This window comes from Micrasema longulum, unplaced genomic scaffold (genome assembly GCF_059751315.1).
Source record: "Micrasema longulum isolate JH-2025_06_02 unplaced genomic scaffold, ASM5975131v1 h1tg001739l, whole genome shotgun sequence".
In the NCBI taxonomy this organism is placed as follows: domain Eukaryota; kingdom Metazoa; phylum Arthropoda; class Insecta; order Trichoptera; family Brachycentridae; genus Micrasema; species Micrasema longulum.
This window is the reverse complement of record NW_028278917.1, coordinates 1-12,693: the sequence shown is the minus strand read 5'-3', so window position 1 is coordinate 12,693 and position 12,693 is coordinate 1. Positions and strand designations below refer to the sequence as shown.

The following is a 12,693-nucleotide window of genomic DNA, read 5'->3' as shown; positions in this document are numbered from 1 at the left end:
TCAGACAAACTTTTCAAAAGATGTAAAAAATATTATTTTGAACAACAGAGTATACTCTTGAGGTAACTCATTATACAGCTTTAATCCCTTGTACAATGAGTTTTGAGATTCTGTTTTTCTCCTCATTGGTAATCTTATCTTTTTTTGATCCCTTGTTTCCTATGTATGACATTGTTGGTTAAATTTTATTTTTTTTTTCATTTATGTCAGAACTACGGGACGAGAATCTGACTTGGGAGGACGCAAAGGAGTTGACAGCCGGTAGAGATCCAGTCTTTGTGGATACCATATGCTCCAACTAGGGAGCGGAAATGAAATGATCATGATGAAAAAAGTAATACGTAAATTGGAAAATAACAAATAAATAATTTTACGTTATTTGGCCCAGGTCCTCTGCCTGTTGTGGGAAAAAATAAAACATTGTTTTTATTGAGGTTATTTGAACTTATATTATGCCAATTTTGGTCAACTGGTAAGCCAAATGTGGTCAAATATTTTTTTATTATTTCCACCCATTTATGGCACACCTTGTGGCGGTTGACTTAAAAAGACATAACATAAACAAATATAGTCATATCAGTGTGTGGTTGAAATTTAATTTTATTAAAATTAAACGTGTATCATTTATGTATCATGTCTTCTATACGGGTTACCTCAGTGAGGACACCTTATTTTCTTTTGTTTATTTTTTTAAGCTACGGCTCGCAATGACTCGCATGTAGAAATGTCCCGATTGTGTCGTATTGTAAACTCAAGACAGGATCTGGAATTTTTCAATCCCTAAAATTAACCAGATCTTGTCTCGATGTCGCTTTTATTTTCTTTTATCTAAGCTTTATTTTTTTGTAGTATTTTATTTTCATGGTAAATATATTTCACCGTTATAAAATAAATTTAAAACCACTTTGTTTTTAATCGTTTTTTTTTTTTTTTTCTATCGACCAGTTTCAAAGCTACACGAGCTTATTTATCAAGGTATAATTAACTAATGAATTCTATCCTATTTTAATTTTACAGTAATTACTAAATATTTTATCGACACATATGAAGCTAACGAGTGAAGTCTTTTAGTCATGTTGTTATTTTAAAGATGGGAAGTGTGAAGTGAGATGGATCACACTCTTCCCATCGTTAAAAGAACAACATGACAAAAAGGCTTGACTTATTAGCTCCATATGTATCGATATTTAGTAATAACTCTAAAATAAAATAGTATTGAATTCACTTGCGCACTTATGTGAATAGTTCATGTGAAGTGAGATTATTATGTCTTGCGTACTGCCAGGGTTTTTGGTAGTACACGAGTACTGAGAATTCTTTATAATTCGTTGGTGCGAAGTAGACTCGAGAGTCAGTCGATGATTTGGGGACCGTGTGAGTTGAAGTACTCTCTTGGTGGAGAAGGTTCAGAAGAAATTTCTTCGGTTTCTCTACATGAAAGAGTGCGGATATTATCCATGGCTTTATCCCACTGATTTTCTCCTGGGTATGCTCGGTTACAGCAGTTTGAAGACTAGAAGTAATGTGTATTTAACAATGCACTTCTTTCGATTGTTGCGCGGTATTATTGACAACCCTAAAATTATGCGGAGCATTAGCTTTTATGTTCCGGATAATTACCTTAGACAACGTCAGCATAGAATGTTTCACATTTCAATATACAGGACCAACCTGCCAATGGTTATGCCTGTTGGAAGGGCTATCTCTATGTTGAACAATATAACTTTGAACATTGACATTTTTCACGTCTCTGAGGGAGTTTTTTGTTACAAGATTCTTATACTTTTTTAACATATTTTTCTCTGGATATTATGTAAACTTATGTGTTTTTTAAAAAATATATACATAATTTTACCTAATTATTTCTATATGTATGAATTAAGATATTCCATTTTTTAATGTACATATATATGAATAAATAAAATTGAAATTGAAATTTAAAATTATTATTATTATTAGGAGGGATAACTTATGCAGCGAGATTTTCGTAAAATAATACCTCAAGGGCACTTTATTTTTTAATTAATTTATTCAGATTTTAGTACATCATTATAGTTGTAAATTGGCGGGATTATTGCCAAATGGCCATTTTTTCTAACCAATCAATAAAATAAAAGTTTTATTTTTATAATTCATGTTAAAACATATTCTATAGAAAATAAAAATAAAAAAATGCTAAAGATATACAAAAATAGAAATAAATGTATTTGTATATAAATTACCTTAAATCAATGCTACTGCTTAATGGGAAAAGGAAATAAAGAGGAAAGAGGAAAGGAGGAGAGATTAAGGAAGAGAAAGGAGATGTTTCTTCAGACATGGTGGATGGGAGATGATTCCACAGTCGAGCGGCATGGACACTTTATGAATAGAGAAGAAAGAGGAATTGTGGTAATTATGTACAGAAATAAATTTGATTTTAACTTTTTTAATTTGTAATTTAAGCAAAACAATTAACTTTGTAATTGCATGCTACGGACTTATTCAAATAATTTAGTATCGACAAGTGAGTTTTAAGGTTTTACTAAAAAAACACTTCATTCTCGCGGGTATGCACCTCTGCTAGGAAAGCATTTCATGCCGTAGGGCCTGCGACCGCAAATGCTCGTTCGCCGAATTTAGTGCGCTGCGTACAGGTATAATAACTTTTTCTCTCGACGTAGATGTAGCTGACGTAGATGAAGCGTAAGACGTCTATCAGCTAGTTCCCTTAGATATTCTGGAGCAGAGTTGCGCAGCGACTTATACATAAGTCAACTGAGTTTCTATTCCACCCTCTGTGGAAAACCCGATAATTCCCGAAGTAGTGGAGTGATATGACTGAACTTAGAGATTCCCAAAATAAGTCTCGCTGCGGCATTCAATACAGACTGTAGGTGAGTCATTTTATTCATTGGTAGACCTGCGTAGATACCATTACAAGAATCGACTCTAGACACTACAAACGCATTTATTAATTGGATCATCTTTCATCTTTAAAAGAACACAACTACTAAGGGAAACAGGAGATCAAAATAACATAAACAGACTACAAAGACAGCAAAATAAAATATTCAAGTTAGTATATGACCTTCCCTATCTAACAGCAACTTAAGAACTTTTAAACAAACTAAACGATTAAATGTAACTGAACTCTTTAAATTAGAATCCTTAAAATTTATTCGTAAATTAGCCACTGATGTAATTGTAGACGAAGAATTAAAACTCGAAAAAAACTGTAGTAAACATGAACACAATACAAGAATATCAGAAAAATATATTTTTAAATGAAAAAAGGAGAATCGAGACTAATAAACCATGAACTAAAATTATACAATAAACTACCAGACAAAGCTAAACAAAAGACTCAGACAACCTTTAAAAAAGATGTTAAAAATATTATTATTAACAGTAGAATGTGAATTTCAAAAGTAAAAATATTAATTTATGTTACCCGTAAGGGTTTATCAATGAAATTTAAATAAAAATATATATTTAAAACATACAAAAAAAAACAACATCACAAAAATTTTTGACTTATAAGCTCCATATGTATTGATATTTAGAAATCACTGTAAGATAAAATAGGATGGAATTCATTAGTTTAGTAAACCATGATAAAGAAGCTTGTGTAGCTTTGAAACGATTGGTAGCAAAAAAAAAATTGTGGTTTAAAAAGCTGATTTATATTTATTATATTATAATGAACAACCACAAAGTGTGTGCTTCAAATCTATATATATTTTATATTTTACTGTTATTAAATGGACTGAATGTAAACGTAACTTAGTAATAATAAATATAAGTAAAACTGAATGAATACATATAAGTATCTACATATTTTGTTTTCATTAAAATTCCAAGTTCAAATATTATTATTTATCAAAACCATCATATTATATCGCCGCGTAGACTGCCTGTTTTAAACGACAAACCCCTTAACTCTCGGAATCCTTGTGACTCTTTTACAAAACCCCAAGGTTTTCTCGAAACAACTTTTTGGAAGCAACCAAATGTTTTAAAAGTATACCAACGATATACATAATATTATTCTTTCAATCAGAGGCCGTGCAGGCTCATCTGTTTCACACGAATAATGCAAAAAAATGATTTTTTGTTTGATTTCTTCCAATACAAACTTTATTTGCTTATACGGGGCGAATTGATATCCCAGTAAACGTCGAATCGAAAAAGTTGAGACTTCAATTGGGTAATTTGAAAGATGTGTTGATCCTTAATCACGTGCACTATGGCCAGAGATAAATAATAAATCGTTTTAAGATAATTATCTCTATATTTGCATTATAAATACTATCTTTCAATTTATTGAATCGGGTTGTGGTCCTGTGGCTAGTGTCTCGGACTCACGGATCAAGGGTCCGTGGTTCGAACCCTACTCTACCCCAACTCGATTCCCATTTTCTAATAGTGAGTTATTTACAACTCCTTGAAAATGGCCCTCAAAATTAATATTTGGGTAAATCATAAGAACGCAAATATTTATTAAAAAATAAAAAAAAAGAATTACGGGAGTATTTTTTTTCGTTTACTTTAAATGAATTATTAGGTTTTCAACTATATTTAAAGAATATTTTTATTTGTCGACAGAATTTCAATGACTCCAAGAATATTTTACAATATAATTTTTAGAATATAAATGCCAATAAATTTAATTATAATTATCCTTATTATGGATAACTTGGTAGCACTATAGTAGCATTTTGGTAGCACAAAAATTCATGAATATTGATTTTAATTTGCACTATGGGTAATTATCCTAATTAACCAATTTTATAATACCATGACAGATTCATTAGTAGAGCTGATTTGATTAGGTCAAAATGACAGATTCATTAAGGCCCGCAGGACCGACTTATTGAGGCTCCAAGGGCCGATGTTACTAATTTTTACTGACTAGTGCTAGTATTATTTGATTAGTTTACAATAGTTTTTTTTTTTAAACTTTCGAAAATATTTGTTTGGTTGCTAGAATTCCATTCGTCTATGTGCTTAGTAGCTGCAAGACGTTTGGACTCGAGCACAAAATGACTAAATGATCTAATAAATTACTTTGCCTATAACAAAAGTCTCTGTTTCAATTTAATATTGAGCAGTAAAAGATATCAATAATTGAAGATGCCTACATAGGCAAAAGCGCTCGTTAAATTAAACCAAGAAGTTTCATTGGTAATTTTATTTATAATTCTATCAAAATCATTAATTATGGAGTTTTATATAGAAATATCATTGAAAAACATCAATATTATATCAAAATAGCAATATTCATTAGATAGTTTATATTGTCTCAGATAGGCGGGTAAATATGAGATTTAATACCATTTTTTTACGGAGATTTATTATATATATTAAAATTACCTTAATTTATAAAAACAACAAATTTACAGATAAAATTAACTGCCGGAAAGATCAGTAACTTAGATGCAAATAATTTTTTTCCAAAACAAGAAAGAAAATATGTAAAATATCAAAATATTTACACATAGGCTAGTTTAATTACCATTTATATATAAACTTTTGATTGAGTAGCCACTCTCTTACTTTGCTCTAATTACATTATATTTATGTGAAATTTAAGTTATTTTGACAGTAATAAAAAATGCTAGGTACTAAATATTTTTTAGTTAGAGTTCTATTACCATACTCATTTCACAATTTTTAAACTAGATAATTTATGTTTAATAACTTTATCTGCTTCTGTCGCGTACGAGTTTTAAGAGTTTAGGAAAATTATATTGAAATAATATAACTTTTGCCTTTTTCATGAAATAAATATTATTATTTTGTTGTTATGATTAAATTCAATGAAAACGCAGTGTAGGAAGAAGACGTATGTATTTCCTGGTTTCAGAACTTAAGAGGTTATAAACCGATTTTTTTATTTGTTTTAAAAAACATACCCCCCAACCTATATTTGCGTCCATCATAAATATTAATTGTTTACCGTATGTCCAAAGACAACAAATAAAATCGTCCTATTTTATTGGTTTTCAGATGGTCTTAGCTTCGATATTTAACAATTTATCAAACAACAAAATGAAAGGAAACGCTGTCCTAACTTGAAAAAAAATACAATTTTAGCCCATATGGCCATATTTTGCAAATATTTAGATTATTTTTACTTCATAATTTTTTTATTGCATTATCTAAAATTTAATTATGTGACTTCGCCTTCTTTCTAAATGGGAGTCTGATCTGAACTTTTTCTCTAATATTATGATTATGTTCAAGTCAACATTATTATTTGTTTCATACTAATAATTTTATAGACAATGTTTCGTAATATTTTTTAAATACTTTTTTATTTAGTCTTAAAAAAATACAAAAATAATACGGGAATGTTGATTTTCCTTTACTTTATAAGTATTTGAAATTCGTGTTAATTTCTTTAATGAATTTTGACCAAAATGTTTTACTAACAAACTCGAGTGTTCAATAGTTAAATACGCAAGGAAAAAAATAAAATTTTAACACTAAGTTACAATTCATTTATGAATGAATTATTACATTTGTTTGGCTTTATTTTAAAAAATACATAACAATAACATACCTTGAGGTTTTTTAATTCACAGGTGAACCACTTGCTTAAAAATAATAGAAAAACGCACTTATCAGGATAATGATTTTCAGGATGTCGCGTTTCTGTTCATGAAATTGCTGCTGAATTTCAGGTGGTCACGACGACGGTGTTCGACGCTATCAAGGTGAACGCAGCGTAACTCGGAGTGTTTAAACTTGACCGTGATAGCTACGCGAAGGCCAACGGGGAATGGACGACACTAGAACTGTACCAGAGTTTATATAGCAATCTAAATCAGACGAGATGTAACCGAATAGGCTGAAGGTTCGTGGAAAAGAGAAATTTCTTCGCACAGACACGTGCTTTTCTAATATATTGCAGTCACAATTGCGGGGTTCTTTTCCAAAGTTGACTTTTTCCAAAACATGTGACGGAAAACCGAGTTTTATTTTTACCGGATTTTATCAAAGGGAAGAGACCACTGTATGATATTTCTGAGGAAATAAAATGATTTTTTATGTACTTATCGTGACGATGAAAAGAAATAGACGCGCCTTATAGAGAAAGATATTTAAAATAGTAGTTACAGGAAAACGTACCCACAGTTACAGACTTAGTTACTTTATTCAGAGATGCGTTTTATGAGATTGAATATATATTTTTGGTATTTAAAAAGAGGCATTAACATGTTTGAACACAACATTAGTTTTTGGTTTATTTAATTATTATATACAAGGCCTTATCCCATTATAACAGTTATATGAAGAAACATTTTATTATTTTTATTTATTAAGGAAAAACAACAGTTTTTATATAAGAATACAAAATATAAAAAATAGGACATACATCCAGTCAAAGTTTTTCACAAATATAATGAGAGAACATTTTACACAGTAAAGAGAAAAATATTATACTATATAAGACATGAGAAAAGAAAAAAAAAGAGCTCGTAAGAAGGTTAAGGGATAGGAAATAGAGTGGAGGAGTGGAGGAGAGGGATTTTCATAATGTAGTTGACCAATTCAAAATTTTGATATCATAATAAAATTAACATATTTAAAGGAATATAAACTTATTACACACTGACAAATGTTTCGTTTTACAGTGTTTCAAAAAGTTTTTTTTTGAAGTCACAAAATTTTGTATTAAAAATATCTAAATGGGGACAAAGTAAATTAAATTTGGAGCAGCTTCGATAAACAAACGAATTTTGAACATATTTTTTTTTGGGCAAAAAAAATTAACTTTTTGTGGTGACTTTACGGGACAATTGATTGAAATACGCTCTAAGAGATATGGTCTATCGATAAAATTGTTTAAAATTTTGAAGAGGAAAGACAGATCAGAAATGCTTCTACGTTGAGGGAAGTTAAACTATGAAAAGAAGAAGAGTCTTCATACGAGTCAAAACATGTAAGAGATTTACGATTCAGAAGTTTAAGGAATCTATTCTGTATTTTATCTAGTTGTGATATAAAAATTGTATATCGAGGATTCCAATCAACAGATGCTAACCCAAGATGGCTGCGAACGCATGCATTATGTAAGATTTTGAGGGGTGCGGTTGTTTTGAATGGTTGAGTGGTGGGTATAATAAAGCCCAGATTTCAGTAAGCCTTTTTTATTGGCGCCTGAATATGGGAATTAAAGTGTACAAGAAACTGAGCGAAAATAACATAAAACTATGTGGCAAAGACTTAACGGAGGTAATATTCATAAACTCGATAAACATGTAATATTTCAATTTTTCTCATGCTTATTTATCTTTATCCCGCACTATTTTAGTGGCAAAGAGATCTACGAAAAGCCGGAAGATCTATCCCAAAGAATTCCAAGTTGTGTGACGAATTGACTAATCTACACATTCCGGACATTGAGGCATGAAAACAAAATTTGCTCTTAGAAGATTAGATAAATAACATATTTTGAGTTCTGGAGACATGGTTGGGAACATGAACAGAAATTAACATATTACAACAGAGATGAAGAACATTTTAGAGAAGGTAATATAGTAGTCAGTTTTAAATTGTTAATATTAACAGCTCTCTAGAGAGTTGAATCCAGTACTTGTCTTCAAAACTTTGGACAAACTCAAAATATTGTTGATAAATACACCTGATTCATGAAAAAATATAGAAATTGAAAAAAAGTATAATATTCTAGCGTTGCCAAGTATGTATGTGAAATATTACAATTAAATGAATCTCACCCGCATAAATGAAGGTTTCAGCTCTTTAACTACACAACCATCAATAGATGAAAGGATTGAAGGAATAAAGATGTTCAAATATAGTCAGAATGGTGAATGTGAGTGAACACAGTGAGTTGAGTGGCCACTTAAACCAGCCCAAGACAGGTCATAAGCCCTGTAAATGCCTCGACTTCTAAATTAGCTTCTTTAAAATGTGTTTCATCCATGTTGTAATATGTTAATATTAACAGCTCCCTGGGGAGTTAAATACAGTCCTTGTCCACAAAAGTTTGGAAAAACTCGAAATATTAATAAAAAGAAATTGATTGCCACTGAGATGGGATATTTATTATAGCATTAGTCCATCTTAGTTCTACGTTATGGATCACAATCCGATTTTTGCCTGAAATTTCTTGTAAATTCGAGCCATTTGGGAACTCAGATAGACAAATTCTTAAAAAAATATATAAAATAATATAGTAATATCAGCATAATGTTAATTTGGTTTTTCTTTTATTTTTCTTTTCTTTTCTTTTCATGGTTTTTTTATACTCGTATATATATATATATATATATATATGCTTTAAACTATTTAATAATTAAAAAAGGAATGGCCCACGCTCAGACGCTGAAGTCTTTGTGGGCATTTTTTCCAATTCATGTTTTAGCTTAATTTTTTAATTTATTTTTCTGAAGTGTAATTTTATAATTATATTTCTATGTAAATAATATATGCATGGAAAAATAAACAATAAAAAAAAAAAAAAACTTTTATTTAATTTTGGTGATTGCGAAAATAATATCTAAAATTTATTATATTTTATAAAAACGTATTCCTACGGTGCAATCCTGTCAGTAAGAAGAGCTTAGCTCTTGTACCACCAGGCGTAGTTGGGCATTTAAAATAAGTAATACTTGTATTTGAATAAGAATTATCTTAAGGTTTGTTAATAACTTATAAACAAATACTTCACAATGAAAAGTTACACCATTATTTTTACATTGTTTATAGGGATGGTTTTTATACGCTTTCACGTCACAAGCGGGTATTTTGATTCGATTCTAAATGTCAAGCTCAAGTCACACCCGGCTGGCGGTCAAAGAGCGACTAAATACGCGTTGGGCATCGCTGAGCGTTTGGGCGTCAGTTAAGAGTCATAATTTTTTTAGGGTTTAAGGCGCGTCTATGTGTATTAATAGGTCGATGACTTAACGCACTTTATTTTCTTTGCTATTCTGTTTTCTAGATTGTTTGTAATTTTGCATAATATAACTCAAATTAATTTTTTTTGAAAGAAAGAATAAAAGCAAATTATTATACAGGTGACTGGAACTGAACCCGCCATAGCAAATTCGCATACGGAGGTCATTTGCTAATTATTGAATCTAACTTACCTTAACTAAAGTTTTATAGTTTGGGAGATGTATATGTTTATATTTTGTTGAGATTTTTCCAAAATTTGACCTTTAAGCATTCAGAACAAGTTTTTTCATTATTTTAGTATTTATTTTTTATTTATTGGTAGTCATAAACATTTGCGATTAAAATACGTCGGAATTTCCCCCAAATTAGGGTTAACAAATAAGATGTTTTGCTTTTAAAAAAAATCACTAAAAAAAAGTTACGATCAAATAAAACTCGAAATAAAAAAAAAACTTCGGTGTTTCAAAAAATTATTCTAATCTAAGTTACTTCTCTTGTTTGTCAACTTTTTTTAAAATTCGTAATATCTTATTTTTTAACCCTAGTTTGAGGAAAGTTCTAACGTATTTTAATAACAAATGTTCATGACTACCAACAAATAATAAATAAAAAATACTAAAATATTGAAACAAAATAAAGTTCTGAATGATTGAAGGTCGAATTTTGGAGAAATCTCAATAAAGTATAGAATTTGACATATCTCCCAAACTATAAAACTTTAGTTAAGGAAAATAGGATCCAATAATTATAAAATGACTTCCTTTATTTGCGAATTTTCTATGTAGGGTTCAGTTCCAGTTACCCTGAATGTATATATATTTATATTTTTCTTTTATTCAGGAAACATACAGTACAGTTACAAAGTTTAATATTTTACACAATTAGACTTAATTCTAATGGACCAGTGAAGTTTCCATATTATAAAGCAATTATATGTAAGGTTAATTATGAAAGTATAAAAAAGAGAAGGAAAAAGAAAAACATAAATGAAAGTTGATTAAAAATTAAAATTTAAGTGAAAAAAAGATATTTTAAAGTGTGTAGTTTGTAGTGAGTATTTACAAATGGAAATAATGTTAAAAACGAAGAAAATTTGTAAGAGTAATTAAAAATTAAGAATTGAAATAAAGAATGAAAAACATGCTCAGATGTAAAAATAGAATAAAATAGTGATAACATTTTTTTAAAAAAGGAAAAACATAAATATTCACATATTTATTTTAAGGGATTCAAAGAAACGATGAGAAGAATCATTAAGTGAAATATAAGACAATAAATTTAGGTGAATTTAAAAACATCTGCAAAATTATATATATTATAATATATATATATTTTTTTGGTAACTTTTTAAATTCGGGGTGAAAAATAAGTATCATATCTTACATCTCACCTCTCCAGCTATCCCTATGCAAAAAAAATGGCGATCGGTTGCTCCGTTGAGACGTGAAGGAAACACAAACAAACAAGCATACTTTAACGATACATTAAATAATTGTATGAGAACTGTAACGCAATTCATAAAATTAAATAGTCTTTTATGTTAGTTAGGTAAAATAATTTGTAATAACCTGTTAGTAGAATTTATTGTGATTACTTTCATCATATAAACTTTTTTTGTACATGTTATGTTCACATATAATTGATGAACAACATCTGAATATAACAAAGTGTGATTATTATACCAATATAAACAAAATAAATAATAAATTGTCCAGTATCTGTATGAAATTATTTGAACATTCTCAAAACACAGTTGTTGAAATACCTTTGCGTTAAATGACTTTTTATGATAAGTAAAATTAATGAAGTGTTGAATAAAACATAATTTCCTGTATTTATAAATTATGCAAAAGTTTGGAAAATGTGAAAGCTTTAAATATCATTAGCGACGCCAACAACAATTATAAAATATTTTTTGTGAAATTTCGAGCTGTGTATTTTAGTAATATAATTTTAAAATTGTATTTTTTCATAATTAATTTAATGTATGTTTGTACTTTGGTCTCAACAGTTGTAAATATTGTATTAAATTAAGCAGGTTTATTTTTATTTTAAATAAAATAAAATTTAATTAGTTAAAAATTGAATAATACGAATGAAAGATATACACGTGGGTTTTAGGGCCAGACAGCAAAACTTCAGGAAACGTTCCTCGTGGTAAAGTTTTTAAAAATCCTTTTTTTTCTTAAACTCGTTTTGTAATGTTTCTTTTTATTTTCATAATTTTAAAATGCGGTAAATCTTTAGTTTCTCGGACTAGCATCTCTTCCACAAACCACTCCCCCTGTCCTACAAAAAAAATATATAAAAAACGTATTTTACTAACGAAGTGATTCGCACCGGATGCGGAAAAGGGAAATAGCTGGGTAGGGAAGAGGTAGGGGTTTGTTGAAGGGGTGCTAGTTCAAGAAATTAGATTAGTGTAGTCTGTTAGACGAATGTGTATAAAAAAATATTTAAGGGAGGGTAACGAATGATGCAATCAGGTGAGCTTGCAAATCTGAGACAGGTATAGTTGATTAGGTTAAGAAAGGGTCATTGACATGGTTTGGTCATGTTGGACGAATGGATGACAAAAAATGATAAAACAGATCAGTATGGCGAGAATCAATAGTAACATAGGACAAAGACAACCAAAAAGGACGTGGCATGATCTGATAAAATAAAATTTCAAGTCTGGTCATGTCAAAGGCTGACAAGACCGAAGGGTAAGTATTTTTATTTTTTTTTTTTATTTATTTTGTTCATTAACGCTCAAAAGGCATTTACAAAAAATAAAAA

At 29.4% G+C, this 12,693-nt stretch overlaps 1 protein-coding gene across 1 annotated transcript in view; it reads right to left on the bottom strand.

The window, feature by feature from the left end:
- Osi1 (Osiris 1) overlaps positions 1 to 6,772 on the bottom strand; it is a 63,970-nt gene extending 57,198 nt beyond the window's left edge. The window contains exon 1 of the mRNA XM_088237570.1: positions 6,548 to 6,772. The gene's annotated coding sequence lies outside the window, so the exon portion shown is untranslated. The remainder of the gene's footprint in view (positions 1 to 6,547) is intronic.
- Between the last annotated feature and the right edge of the window lie 5,921 nt (positions 6,773 to 12,693).